We start from the raw sequence: 14,244 nt of genomic DNA, 5'->3' as shown, positions 1-14,244 counted from the left end.
AGAGATCAAGCACATGAACACAAAAGTAAAGTGAGCACTAAACCCCAAAGAGTGGGAGCTTCTTTGCATTAACAAATACTTATACAAGCTCTAGTATTTCCATCCTTACACAAAGCGTATGTACTTTCTCTCTCTTAGTAACAATTTCTCTCTTTTGTCATGACTTCTCTCTCTTACACAAAAGTGTAGAGGCTACTCTCTCTTACACAAAAGTGTTGATTTAAGTCTTTCTCTCTCTAGATCTTGATTTTGCAAGTATGACTAGATTTTTTGTAGAGAGCATTTTGGCTATCCTTACCCTATTGCATCCACCAAATCTATATTTAAGATCATGCTATTACAAGTGAAACTCTATCACTACCCCACACACACAATGACCTCATTTTGATTGTACTTTTGACCCTTGTTTCCACGAGGTTAACAACTCCCCCAAACCAATTTGATTATCGTTACCCAATGGTTGTAGTAAAGTTGGCATCGGTGATAGATCGGTCAAGCTTCTTAGCAATCTTTTATTTGTAGTTCCTAAACTCATATTGTGTTTGCTCTGTATCTAAGAAGCCAGTATCAACCATTTCTGTAAATAGACAAGCATATCGCTCGTTAAGTGTTATGGCTCGTTGGAAGAGGCGATTAGTAGTTTGAACATCTGTCTATTCATTCGAATTGAAATTGAGCATGGAAAGATGTTGATCAATTATGAGGGACACTTCCAGAATTATGGCCAATGCTTCATTGCGTTTGGTACTATCCTCGAGTGTTTTGTCATGGCTACCTCACATTCATGATGCATGTTTGTCCAAGGCTTTTATGAGTATTTCTTGAATTGTCCATTTCACCTTGGAGTATTTATGAATTTGGGGCCAATTACGAGCTTTAGCCCTCATAATTCAAAAAAGAATTAACATATGGGTTCTAAAAGAGCAAAAAGGCTGCATTAAGGTGAGGCACCTCCTTGAAGCCATAATCAACATTTGGGCAGGTTGTGGATATGAAAAGGAAACTAACTCAGGACATTTGCTTCCTTAAGGTGTATTTTGACAAAACCTATGATAGGCTTCAATGTGACTTCCTCATTCAATCTCTATAGGGCATGGGGCTAGGACCTACTTTTGTCTTTCAAGTTAGGCAACTTCTCACCAATGCATTAGCTAAGGTCTTTGTGAATGGAGAAATGACCCAGCCTTGTCAATTAAAAAGATCAAGGCAAGGGTGTCCTTTAGCTCCTTTGGTTTATGCTATTGCTCTGCTTATGCTCTTGGTTGGTTGCTTCATAGACAAGTAGAGGAAAATACAATTAAGAGTGTTGAAGTCCCCTCTAGTCATCAGCTTCTTAATCAACTATTTGTAGATTACACTAATATGACACCTAGGAATACTGATTAGGACATTCAAGGAGTCTTGGACAGCTTAGACATCTTTTGCAAGCTGCTAGGTCTATTATCAACCATGTTAAGATAAGCTACTCTACATTGACAGAGTCAAACCAGTTATTAATCGATAATAAGGGATGCCACAAAATTAACAAAGGTGCAATTTTTAGACTGTTGGGTATACCCTTAGGCTTTGAGATAACTCCACAAGCAAAGATGGGAATGGTTCTTTAAAAGATTTAAAAAGTAGTTGGATATGTGGATAGGGTTTCAGGCCAAATTTTGTAGGTAGAAAAATGGTCCTCAATCACTACATCTTCCTCATAGGTGTTCTTTACCTGTGTTGCTGGTCTCCCTCTCAAGCTGGTTTAGAAAAAAATTATGAATTTGTAGATCCTTTTTATGGGTAGAGAAAGCAAGATTTCAAAAGTTAGGTGGTCCTTTTGCACAACTCCAAAAGCTAAAGGAGGACTAGGGGTTGTGAATATTGATCAAGTAGCCAAAACTTATTGGCAACATCTTAGACCATAAAATCTGTATTAAGCCTGAACAAAGACTGCTTTTGATAATTGTCAATCAAATGAGGCCAATAAGAGGGCCCAAGTGGAGGAAGAATTTTCCTCTCTTTTTGCCTTGTGGAGCTTAGAACCCTGTTTCACCAAGGGAAGCCCCTTGTGGAGGTCTCTTTGGAAGGCTTTTGAGGACATAAAATGTCAGATAGTGTTCTCACGAAAGGGTGCCTTTATGGCTCTTGATTCCATATGGCCTTTATGGGTGTCAGTTATACATAAGCATAAGCCTCTAACAGTTAATAACTTTGAGGCAGCAAGGCTCCTCTTTAGAAAGGGCTTACAAAGGTGGGATCCACTATGGGACCAAGCACATTTAAGATGGAAAATTTGGCCAATAATAAGGAGAGAATTTGCTGTGATTGATGCCTCGCAGGTACTAATTATGGGAAAAATAGATCTTTGGAATAAAAAGCATTAGAAAGGGGGCTCCTCCCTCAACTATAGCAAGGAGTTTTGTTGGATGGGTAGTCCCTACCTTTTCCCTATTTCTACACCCTCTTTCTCTATAGAAGAGATCTTTAGGATCTTGAATGGCAATTGGAAGCAGCAGAACAATAGGGAAAAATGCAAGAGTAGGTTTGATAGAATTTGGAATAAGATCATCCCTGAGAAATACTCCACCCTTCTTTGGCTCATCTTGCACATGGGATTTTTGACCAATGCTAAGAATCTCCTCCTAGGCAAAGGAGATGGTTATTGCAAAAGGTGATGTGGTTTCAAGGAGGACATTCTTCACCTTTTTTTTGCGTGCCCACAAGCAAGGGTAGTATCAAAGTATATTTAGATAAATATAGGGGAATCCCTAAACTTTAAGTCAATTCTATTGGGGGATGCAACTAAAATTCAACAGGAGGACTGGTCACTGATTAGAGCTCATGCCTTATGGTTGATATGGACATCTAGAAATAATTTTCGATTTGATTATGTTCATACTAATCCAAAAATGGCTTTTGTATTTTGGTGGTCCAAGAACATGAAAAACTCAGTGAAGCTGTAATCATCTTTAACAACTATCTTGACTAGCTTCAAGATGAAAAAGCCTTTTTCAGAGGTGCCATGCCTCCCCCTTTTACTACTTCTAACAATGCAACAGATTCAACAAAAAGAACACTAAATAGTTCAGCTACTCCACATCTGTGGAGGGTCAATATGCTTTTGACATTGATGTAAAGAGGAACCTGCTTGATCCTATATATTGTGTTCTCTTGGTGCCTACCCATTAAATGGTATTTCATATGATGTTACTTCTCATTCTGTTGCTAAACAGTAGGTGATTTTTTTATGGAATGAGAAGTAACATTGCAGGGCCAAATATATTATGCAATAGTGCAATAATGTATTCTTTCCCCATTCCTTCAATTCTTTTTCTTCCTCTTGTATGAGTCGTTCATCGATGTACACAGGCTTTTCATCTTCTCCTTCCAAAGCAAGATTCGAATTTTTGGCCCATCATACATTGGGGTTGCCCCTAGGCTATAAGGTCTGTATCAAAAGTAATGGATGTATTGATCTTCATGGCATATGTAGAATGGAATAGTGATCTTGAAGAGGCCATCATTGAAGGCAATGTTGCAAACTTTGACTGGGACCTAGAAACAGAACCTAATAGCGCCACATTAGAAGGTCAAGTCTTTATCAAGTCTTTGACAATGGAGTATCGCAAGCTAGACCCCCCTATATTACCAAATAGTAGATGGTCAAGGAAAAATAAAAAGAGTGTACAATACCAAAGAGATAAGGCATGTGAGCTAGAGTGTTAAGCCACTGAATTTCCAATGGGTTCCAAAGGGAATTGAAGGTGCATGTATGGTTGAGGAACCACAACTTATGCATCAAATGCCCATTGAAAATTTGCAACCAAAATTGCAAAGTAATAAGCTTTAGAAATTTAAACCCAATGTGAGAATTAACACTAGAATGGAGAATACAACTAAAAAATAAATGCAATTGAACATCAAAGAAATCTTCCACAACAATCAATGGAAATAGTAGTCAGACAAGTATCTCGCATTACTATGAGGTCCTAAGAGAAGTTCCTTACTATTTCAAAAACCATACAAGAGAAGATGTAGCAATGGCAATGCCCAAACCAATAAGAGAGTCATCCCAAATTGATGGTTCTAGTTGAATCATTAGTGCATCCACATCTAGCAATATTGAATGTGTTTTCTTGTAGTTACGAATTGGAGTACTAATACCTCTCTAAGCCATGAGCTTCCCAATAATACTTGGTATGTTTTCAAGCCCTTGGGAAGATCTAGTATAGTGAATTGTATGGTTAACTTGACTCAAGCAATTTTTGTTGGCATATTGTCAATAATTCCTAGTGGCTTCATCTTAGTGTGGTTGGCTAGGCGTATGTTGAATGTGGCATTCATCATTAATGGTAGTCCCCATTCTTCATAGAGATATTTTGCTAGGATGTTTAGTTCTGGCCCACTATCCATGCCAAAGGCTTTATGCTCTAGCAGGATGGCTACATTTTTTATTTTGTCCCTATCACCAAATTTGACTAAGATTTCTTTATCTTCCTCTTTGAGTGATGAGGGACCTTGTGGAGATTCAATCCACCCCTTGAAGCTCTCCAACATTGTAGGGTTCTCAATAGAGTTCCAATTGGGATTGTGATGGGGTAGCTAATTAAGTTGGCTAATGCAACACCTCTCACTTGGGGATGAGGTGCGTATAGCTATATTACCCTTTGGTTGGTAATGGGTTCAATTATTGTGTCCACACTTGGTGGTGTTGGTAACCTAGTAGTTGCTTTTGCTATGCTACCTGCCTTGAATTGCTCTTGTTTTTGTCTTACCCATTGCTTTAGGTCTTCATACTCAAGCTTTCTCAATTTCAGCATTGGCGTAGACTTCTTTTCCCTCTTGAGTAGCAAAATGTGTAGATGTGCTTGGTGTTGCTTTGCTTTGTATAGGATTGGCAACACTAGTTTTACTCTAAATCTTTGCCTTTTGAGAGAAAGATAGCTTTTGCCATGATACTTCTTTCTATTTCCTTGTTCTCACAAGTACCAGCAACTAGAATACGCTTTGTGTTGCCACACTTCGACTTTCAATGCGAACAATTCCAAGGGTTCATCTAGTTTTACTTCTTTGGCTTGTGGAGGCTTTGCTTTGAGTGGACAATCGATGCATGCATGCCAAACTCCACAATCTCTCTACAAATGTTGAAATGTGTTTGGGCTACCTCTGTGTGGGGAACCCACTATCCAAAGGACGTGATGGGTGCTTGGTAAGAGGTAGGTCTCATTGGGTTTGCATACACTAAGATGAGTCCTTTTGCACCTTCCATGTGGTACATGGGATACTACATGGACACCTTTGCTCCTTTGCTCTCCTTTCCCTAGCCCATGGGTATCATCGGGTTAGTTTGGGATCATTGTTGCTCGACCATAGCGTAGATTTTAACATCTTATTTGTTGAAGGGGGCTTGGCATTTGTATTATGATCCCAATACATGCGTCTCACTTTTTTATGGAGACAGTGCACCAGAATGCTAAGGTAGATAACTATCTCCATATCATGATGATTATTTCCATCTTGGGATCTTTGAAGTAGATAGAAGTAGGATATACTTAATGTGGAGCAAGCTACCTATCATTAGTAAATGCTCTAAATTTACTTTATTTTTTCTTATGTAGATGAAAAATTAGAGTTATAAACTAAACAACAAATAGGTATTTGCGGTAGGATTTTAACATTAGTCTTTAGCAAAAAAATCATGTATTTATACATCTCTTCAATTTTGTAGGCTCATTACTAGAAGCTTGGATGAGAAGAAAATTGTGTATCCATACAATTACAGAATTTTGGATTCAAAACTACAAGCCTCGAGTAGAAGAAACTTATGTATTTACATATCTACCCAATTTTGGGTTCAGTAGTAGAAGCATGGAGCAGAAGAAAAAGTTTTGGGTCTACCATTTTCCCTGGTTGGGTTAAATAATAAAGTTATTTTACTTTATTTGGCCTCTCTTAATTTAGCAAGCATGAATCATGCCGTTGCAGTGTATCTCAAGACTTCTCTAAAATTCAATGGATGCGTCTCCTCAGGTATCAATGCTAGATAATAGATCATATAAAATTGAGCTTTTAGCATAATAAATATTTGAATTGCCAACTTAAAAGTTTGAGCTAGGTCGAACTTTGGTTCTAGGAGATAGAAGAGTACCTAGTAGCATGTTGCAACAAGTTTACAACAAATTGATTAAAGAACTTACAAAATTTGAAATTTTACAATCAATTGATTGCCTTCATGTGATGATTAGATTAGGGAATTACATAAGAATTGCACGATGAGTGGCATGTATGGAGAGCCCAATGCAATGCTCTGATAGTTCAAGTTGATACTATAGCTTCATAGTGGGGGAATTAGGCATATCATAGAGTATTATGAGTAGAGGGATGATAATTTGGAAGATTTGATTCATAGGCTTGGTCAATTCTAACCATGATTGAGTATTCTTGGATGCAATATTAAAAATCTTATTCTTGGTAGTCAATATTTTGAGATCAATACATGACAATACTCAAACCATTGACTAGGTAGAGTCTTCGTCAGCATATCTGTAGGGTTATCATCTGTATGGACCTTGATAAGCTCTATGGGTGTGTCCTCAAGTACCTCCCTAATGAAATGGTACCTGACCTCAATGTGTTTGGTCTTTGCATGAAAGACTGGATGAACCGTGCTAGTAGCTGAATAGCACTCATGGAATCACTATGCAATGTCGGTACACCTGTATGGATCCCCAAATCTCCCACTAGCCGATCAAGCCATATGGCCTCCTTGCAACCCTCTGTGGCTGCAACATACTCGACCTCTATGGTAGACAAAGCGACACACTGCTGTGCGCAATGTGGGGGTTAAAGGTCACTGTGCCTTAACCCCGGTTATGTACAATACTCAAACACATATATATAAATGAATGAAAAAGAAGATTAGGGTGGTTCTACACCCACCAAAACTTGTGTGGCTCTCTGTCTCCCTCTCTCTCTCTCTCTCCTTCTTCCGTTCTTGCTTCCGTTGAGAGCACTCTCAACTGGTATCAGAGCCCGGGTGATCTAGCTGAGCGTGCGTGAATGCTTGGAAGCTCAGCAACTCTGTGGGAGGAAGAAGAAGCTCTGTGGGAAGCTTTGTGGGTGACTTTACTTGCATCCGAGTGTGCAGAGACCTTGGAGGAACCTTTGGAAAAGTCACTTTGGCTTTGCGAAGTGGTTTTGAGAGCCTGTTAAGAGCTTTCAAAGAAAAAGTCGTTTTTTGAGCTTTTCCCTGTTCCGTTCGATGACAGAGACTCCGTATTGACTTGTAGAGGCAACTATTGCTTGCTTTTGGTGTCCACATTACTTCAGGAGCCTGGAAACACCTTCATTCCTGAATCTGGGATCATTTCATTGGATTTCTGAGTCACTGTGTCAGTTCCTGCGTTTTTTGCCCAGGTGTTGGAACTCAAGTTTGGAGCAACCATTTGCAGATCTGTCAGTTCCGGTGGACTCAGGAGGTCCTAAAACTTCTATGTTGCTCATCATTCGCACTCCGATGGAGTTTACAGATAGCTCTGTTTCCAAAAACGTTTTTCAGTCCGTGTGTTGGACCCAGTGATTGAGACCACGGTTTCCAAAACTGTCTGTCCCATTGCGTTCCGGATGCCCAAAAACCCCTACCTATCAGTTCTTGCATGATTCGGTGGAGGATTTTCAGAGTTATAGATCTCTGTGTATTCGATTCCATCTCTCTGTTATGCATTTTTTCATACTAAGGTTTTGAAACCTTAGATTTATGCCACATGGCAGTGGATAAGTGTTGACTCCCATTTCTCACTCATCGGTTGGGATTTTGGAGTTCTGGCAGAAGAGAGATATTTGCAAATTTTCTTGTTGAGTCCGATTATGCAATGGCGCCCATGTTTTGAGGCATCTCAGGTTCTATTTTCGGTAGCGCTCATTACCGTGGGACTATGATTTCTTGAGCATACCTTATGCAGATCACTCTGGTTGCAGTTTGAGCAGTGTGCGCTCATTCGTGGTATGCATTGGGTTGCAGTGGATGATTTATAGGCCATTTGGATGCATTGCGGTCCTTGTTGGATGCGCTGATAGGCCCAAATTGCCTTGTGGGATGCTATTTTTTATGGACGCTTTGCACATGGATGCTATTTTATGCTGAGGGACAGCTTTGACACATTGCTGGTGATGCACTGATAGTGCTATGCTCTCTTGGATGAGATATTATTGATGCATATGCCAGTGGACGGTGTTTATGCTTGAGTCATTTGGCACTTATTGGCATTTTCTTTTGGGCCAGATTTGCTCATATGGATGCATAGTATATGCACATGAGTCAGATGCATCTTTTGATGCTTTGAGCTTTGAGTTTTGGTGACATTTCACTCTATTGTGGCATACACATTTGGGTGCACCTGGTATTTGGTGTGATTCTCTCTTGCAAGCACTAGCATTTGGGATTTTGCTTTATTTGCATCATGGCATCCTCTTCCATGTCTGAAAAGGAGTTTTTCAGCATTAAAAAGTTTGATGGGACAAACTTTTCTTTGTGGAAAGAACAAATAAGGGATGTGCTTATTCAAAAGAAGCAAATTAAACCCTTGGCAGGGATTGAAGCTAAGCCTGCGGATATGTCTGAGGATGATTGGAATGAGTTGGATGCATTAGCAAAGTCTACTATTAGACTTCATCTTGCAGAGTCAGTTTATTTCACAGTAGTAAATGAGCAGACTACGGAGGATTTGTGGAAAAAACTGTGTGCCACTTATGAGAAGGAAACTGCCTCTAATAAAGTTTACCTCATGAAGAGGTTGTTTGAGCTGCAGATGAAGGAAGGGGTCTCCATTGCTTCTCACTTGAATGAATTCAATATTATTTTCAGCCAGCTTCAGGCTCAGAAGATGAATTTTGATGCGGAGACTAAGGCAATATTTCTCTTATGTTCATTTCCATCCTCATGGGATACCTTCCGTACAGCTGTCAGTAACTCTGCACCTGGTGGAGTACTGAAATTTGATGATGTTGTGGGTAGCTTGTTGGCTGAGGAGATTAGACGGAAGTCTATGGATGGCAACAAGCAGGATGCAGCCTTAAATGTGCAAAGGGGCAGATCACAGTTCAGGGGGAAGTCCCAAGAAAGAGGGAAGTCTCGTAGCAAATCCAAGGCACGGAACATTGAGTGTTACCATTGTGGCAAGAAGGGCCATATGAAAAAGGATTGCTACAAGCTGAAAAGAGAGAAAAAGTATAAGAAAAAGAATGCAAATTGGGGTGCAAATCAAAAGGAAGAGAGTCCAAGGGAGGACAAAGGAAAAGTGAAGGCCGAGGAGATCAATGCAGTCACACGTGATAGTGACAATGATGTTCTCTTCATGTCTAGTTTATCTGTAGAGTTACTTACCACTTCAGATGATGCATATTCCCAGGATTGGATTTTGGATTCTGGTGCTTCATTCCATGTTACTCCCCATAGGGAATGGTTCTCCACTTATGACAGTGGAAAGACAGGTTGTGTGCATCTTGGAAATGACTATGCATGTGACATAAAGTTTTCTTTTGCAAATGGGTCTGCATTTGTTTTGAAACATGTGAGACATGTGCCTAAGCTGACCAAGAGTCTTATTTCAGTGGGTCAGCTAGATGATGCTAGTTTTCACACCACTTTTGGCTTTCAAAGTTCGAAAATTCAAAAGGGCTCTATGCTTTTGGCCAGGGGTGCCAAGTGTGGGACTTTGTATCCCTTACATGTATCAGGGGTATTTGATCATGTTGTTGCAATAACCGAGTAGCCAAGCACTTCTTTGTGGCATTGCAGGTTGGGGCACATGAGCCAGAATGGAATGAAACTCTTATGCCGTTTGGGTTATGTACCGCATTTGAGTTTCTTTGATTTTGAATTTTGTGAGCATTGTCTCTATGGGAAGCAAACTAAATCAGCCCATAAAAGAAGGGGAAAGAAAGAGTTTGAAATGCTTGATTTGGTGCATTCAAACGTATGTGGTCCCATGCCTACACGGTCATTAGGTGGGGCTGAATACTATATGTGACATTCATTGATGATGCAACTAGGAAAGTGTGGGCTTATGCTATAGCTCGGAAGAGTGATGTGTTCCAGGTATTTCAGAAATGGCTGGCCTTGGTTGAGAATCAGTCAGGTAGAACGCTTAAATGCCTACAGACTGATAATGGTGGAGAGTATCTCTCTCATGACTTTCAGCATTTCTGTGATACACGTGGGATTAAGAGGGAGCTCACATCCCCTCATACTCCAGAGCAAAATCCAGTTGCAGAAAAGATGAACCGTACCATTCAAGAAAGGTTGCAATGCATGCTTTCCAATGCAAGTCTTTCTGGTGGTTTTTGGGCTGAGGCAATGAAGACTGCAGTGCATGTGATCACAATAGATCACCTAGTAAGACTTTGGATGGTGGTATTCCTGAAGAGGCATGGAGTGGCAAGAAGCCCTCTTACTCTCATTTGCGTATATTTGGGTGTGAGGCATATGCACATGTGCCAAAAGAGCTTCGAAAGAAGCTAGACCCTAAGTCTAGGAAATGCATCTTTCTGGGTTATGGTGAAAGTGGAGAGATGGGCTATCGTCTCTGGGATCCAGAAGCAAAGAAGATCATACGCAGCCATGATGTGGTCTTCAATGAGAAGAAGATGCATAAGGCACCCATGAGGGATGTGGAAATGAGGAGAATCACTTTCCAGGATGTGAATCCACCTGCATATGTTGATAGACAGCAAGCTGTCCATGCACCAAATGTGCAAGAAATGGTACCACCAAGTACTCCCACAGGTATACAATCAAGGGTAGATGATGGATCATCTATTGGTGGAAATGATGAGCCAAATGTGGCTGATATGCAGGTGGGACAGCAAGCTGAAATGCCCTTGAGAAGATCATCTAGAGTGTCTAGACTGCCTGATAGGTTTGTTCCAGGGGTAGACTATGTGATGCTTACTGATTGCAGGGAGCCTTCTTGCTACAGAGAAGCTATGATGCGTGAGGATCAATGCAAGTGGGAGTATGCTATGCAATCAGAGATGAGTTCACTTATGAAGAATAAGACTTGGGACTTGGTTTCTTTGCCACATGGAAAGAAAGCATTGCCATGTAAATGGGTCTACAAAATGAAGGTCACAAGTGATGATGTGCCTAGGTACAAGGCCCGTTTGGTTGCTAAAGGGTTCAAGCAAGAGAAGGGTGTGGACTTTGATGAGATATTCTCTTCGGTTGTGAAGATGACCACACTTAGATGCATGCTTGGACTAGTGGCATCAGAGGATATGGAGCTTATGCAGATGGATGTCAAGACAGCTTTCTTGCATGGGGATTTGCATGAGGAAATTTACATGGTGCAGCTGGAAGGCTTTGAAGAAAAGGGCAAAGAGCATTTAGTTTGCAAGCTGAAGAAGAGTCTCTATGGTCTTAAGCAAGTGCCTAGAGAATGGTATCAGAAGTTTGATGCTTTCATTCGATCCCAGGGTTTTAGAAGGAGTGAAATTGATCACTGCCTCTACACTAAAAGGGCTAAGGATAATAGCCTGATCATCCTGGCACTATATGTGGATGATATGCTATTGGCTAGCAAGAATACTTATGAGCTAGATGCATTAAAGGCCAAGTTGCATGAGGCCTTTGATATGAAGGATTTGGGACTTGCAGGTCATATTCTTGGTATGCGCATCACGCGTGATCGGAGTAGGAAACTCCTTTGGCTTTCACAAAAAGAGTATGTTACAAAAGTATTGCAGTGTTTCAATATGGAGGGGGGGAAGGCAGTGAGTACTCCATTGCCTCCATATGTGAAACTGAGTCATACAGATAGTCCCAAATCAGATGAGGAAAGGGCCATGATGGCCAAGGTTCCTTATGCATCAGCAGTTGGGAGTCTTATGTATGCTATGATAGCTACTAGACCAGACATTGCATTTGCAGTGGGAGTTGTTAGCCGGTATATGGCTAATCCAGGAAAGAGGCATTGGGAGGCAGTTAAGTGCATCATGAGGTACATGAAGGGTACCAAGGAGATGTGCATTTGCTTTGGTAAAGGAGACATGCGTGTACTTGGGTACACAGATTCAGACTATGCAGGGCATGTGGATAGTAGGAGATCCACTTCTGGTTATGTGTTCACCTTTGCAGGTGGTGCAGTGTCGTGGATGTCTCGTGCATAGAAGTGCATTGCTTTGTCTACCACAGAGGCTGAGTATGTTGCAGCCACAGAGGGTTGCAAGGAGGCTATATGGCTTGATCGGCTAGTGGGAGATTTGGGGATTCATACAGGTGTACCGACATTGCATAGTGATTCCATGAGTGCTATTCAGCTAGCACGGAATCCGGTCTTTCATGCAAAGACCAAACACATTGAGGTCAGGTACCATTTCATCAGGGAGGTACTTGAGGACAAGCGCATAGAGCTTGTCAAGGTTCATACAGATGATAACCCTACAGATATGTTGACGAAGAGTCTACCTAGTCAGCGGTTTGAGTATTGTCGTGTATTGATGGGCATTGGATAGTATGCTCACTAGTTGTTCTCTCTTAAAGGCACATTGTCCTTTAAGTGGGAGGTTGTGGGGGTTAAAGGTCACTGTGCCTTAACCCCGGTTATGTACAATACTCAAACACATATATATAAATGAATGAAAAAGAAGATTAGGGTGGTTCTGCACCCACCAAAACTTGTGTGGCTCTCTATCTCCCTCTCTCTCTCTCTCCTTCTTCCGTTCTTGCTTCCGTTGAGAGCACTCTCATGCAAGACATCCATGACACTGCACCACAAGTGCACCACCTACAAAGGTGAACACATAACCGGAAGTAGATCTCTTGCTATCCACATGCCCTACATAGTCTGAATCTGTGTACCCAATCACAAGCATCTCTCCTCTGCCAAAGCAGATGCACATCTCCTTGGTACCCTTCATGTATCTCATGATGCACTTACCAATGTCTCTTTCGTGGATTAGCCATATACCGCTAATAGCTCCCATTGCAAATGCAATGTCCGGTCTAGTAGCTATCATAGCATACATAAGACTCCCAACCACTGATGCATAAGGAACCTTGGCCATCATGGCCCTCTCCTCATCTGATTTGGCTGACTTAGTTTCACATATGGAGGCAATGGAGTACTTATTGCCTTCCCCTCCATATTGAAATGCTGCAAAACTTTTGTAACTTACTCCTTTGGTGAAAGCCAAAGGAGTTTCCTACTCCGGTCATGCGTGATGCACATACTAAGAATATGACCCGTAGGTCCCAAATCGTTCATGTCAAAGACCTCATGCAACTTGGCCTTTAATGCATCTAGCTCATAAGTGTTCTTACTAGCCAATAGCATATCATCCACATAAAGTGCCAGGAGTATCAGGCTATTATCCTTAGCTCTTTTAGTATAGAGGCAATGATCAATCTCACTTCTTCTGAAACCCTAGGACCAAATGAAAGCATCAAACTTTTGATACCATTCTCTAGGCACTTGCTTAAGGCCATAGAGACTCTTTTTCAGCTTGCAAACCAAATATTATTTGCCCTTTTCTTCAAAGCCTTTCGGCTGTACCATGTAAATTTCCTCATGCAAATCCCCATGCAAGAAAGCTGTCTTGACATCCATCTGCATATTAAGCTCCATATCCTCTCTTGCCATAAGCCCAAGTACACATCTAAGTGTGGTCATCCACATCTAAGTGTGGTCATCTTCACAACCGGAGAGAAGATTTCATCAAAGTCCACACCCTTCTCTTGCTTGAACCCTTTAGCAACCAAATGGGCCTTGTACATAGGCACATCATCACCTATGACCTTCATCTTGTAGAACCATTTACATGGCTATGCTTTCTTTCCATCTGGCAAAGAAACCAAGTCCCAAGTCTTATTTTTCATGAGTCAATTCATCTCTGATTGCATAGCTACTCCCACTTGCATTGATCCTCGCACATCATAGCCTTCCTATAGCAAGAACGCTCCCCACAACTAGTAAGCATCACATAGTCTGCCCCTGGAACAAATCTCTCAGGTGGTCTAGACACTCTAGCTAATCTTCTCAAGGGCATTTCAACTTATTGTCCCACCTCCATATCAGCCACATTTAGCTCATCATTTTCACCAATAGATAATCAATCATCTGCCCTTGATTGTGTACCTGTGGGAGTACCTGGTGACACCATTTCCTGCACATTCGGTGCATGGACAACTTGCTATCTATCAACATATGCAGGTGGATCACATCCTAGAAAGTGATTCTACTCATTTCCACATCCCTCATGGGTGTCTGA

This window comes from Dipteris shenzhenensis, chromosome 18 (assembly GCF_047967505.1).
Source record: "Dipteris shenzhenensis isolate YYH24624 ecotype China chromosome 18, Dip_SZ_1.0, whole genome shotgun sequence".
Lineage (NCBI taxonomy): Eukaryota > Viridiplantae > Streptophyta > Polypodiopsida > Gleicheniales > Dipteridaceae > Dipteris > Dipteris shenzhenensis.
This window is presented reverse-complemented; position numbering follows the sequence as displayed.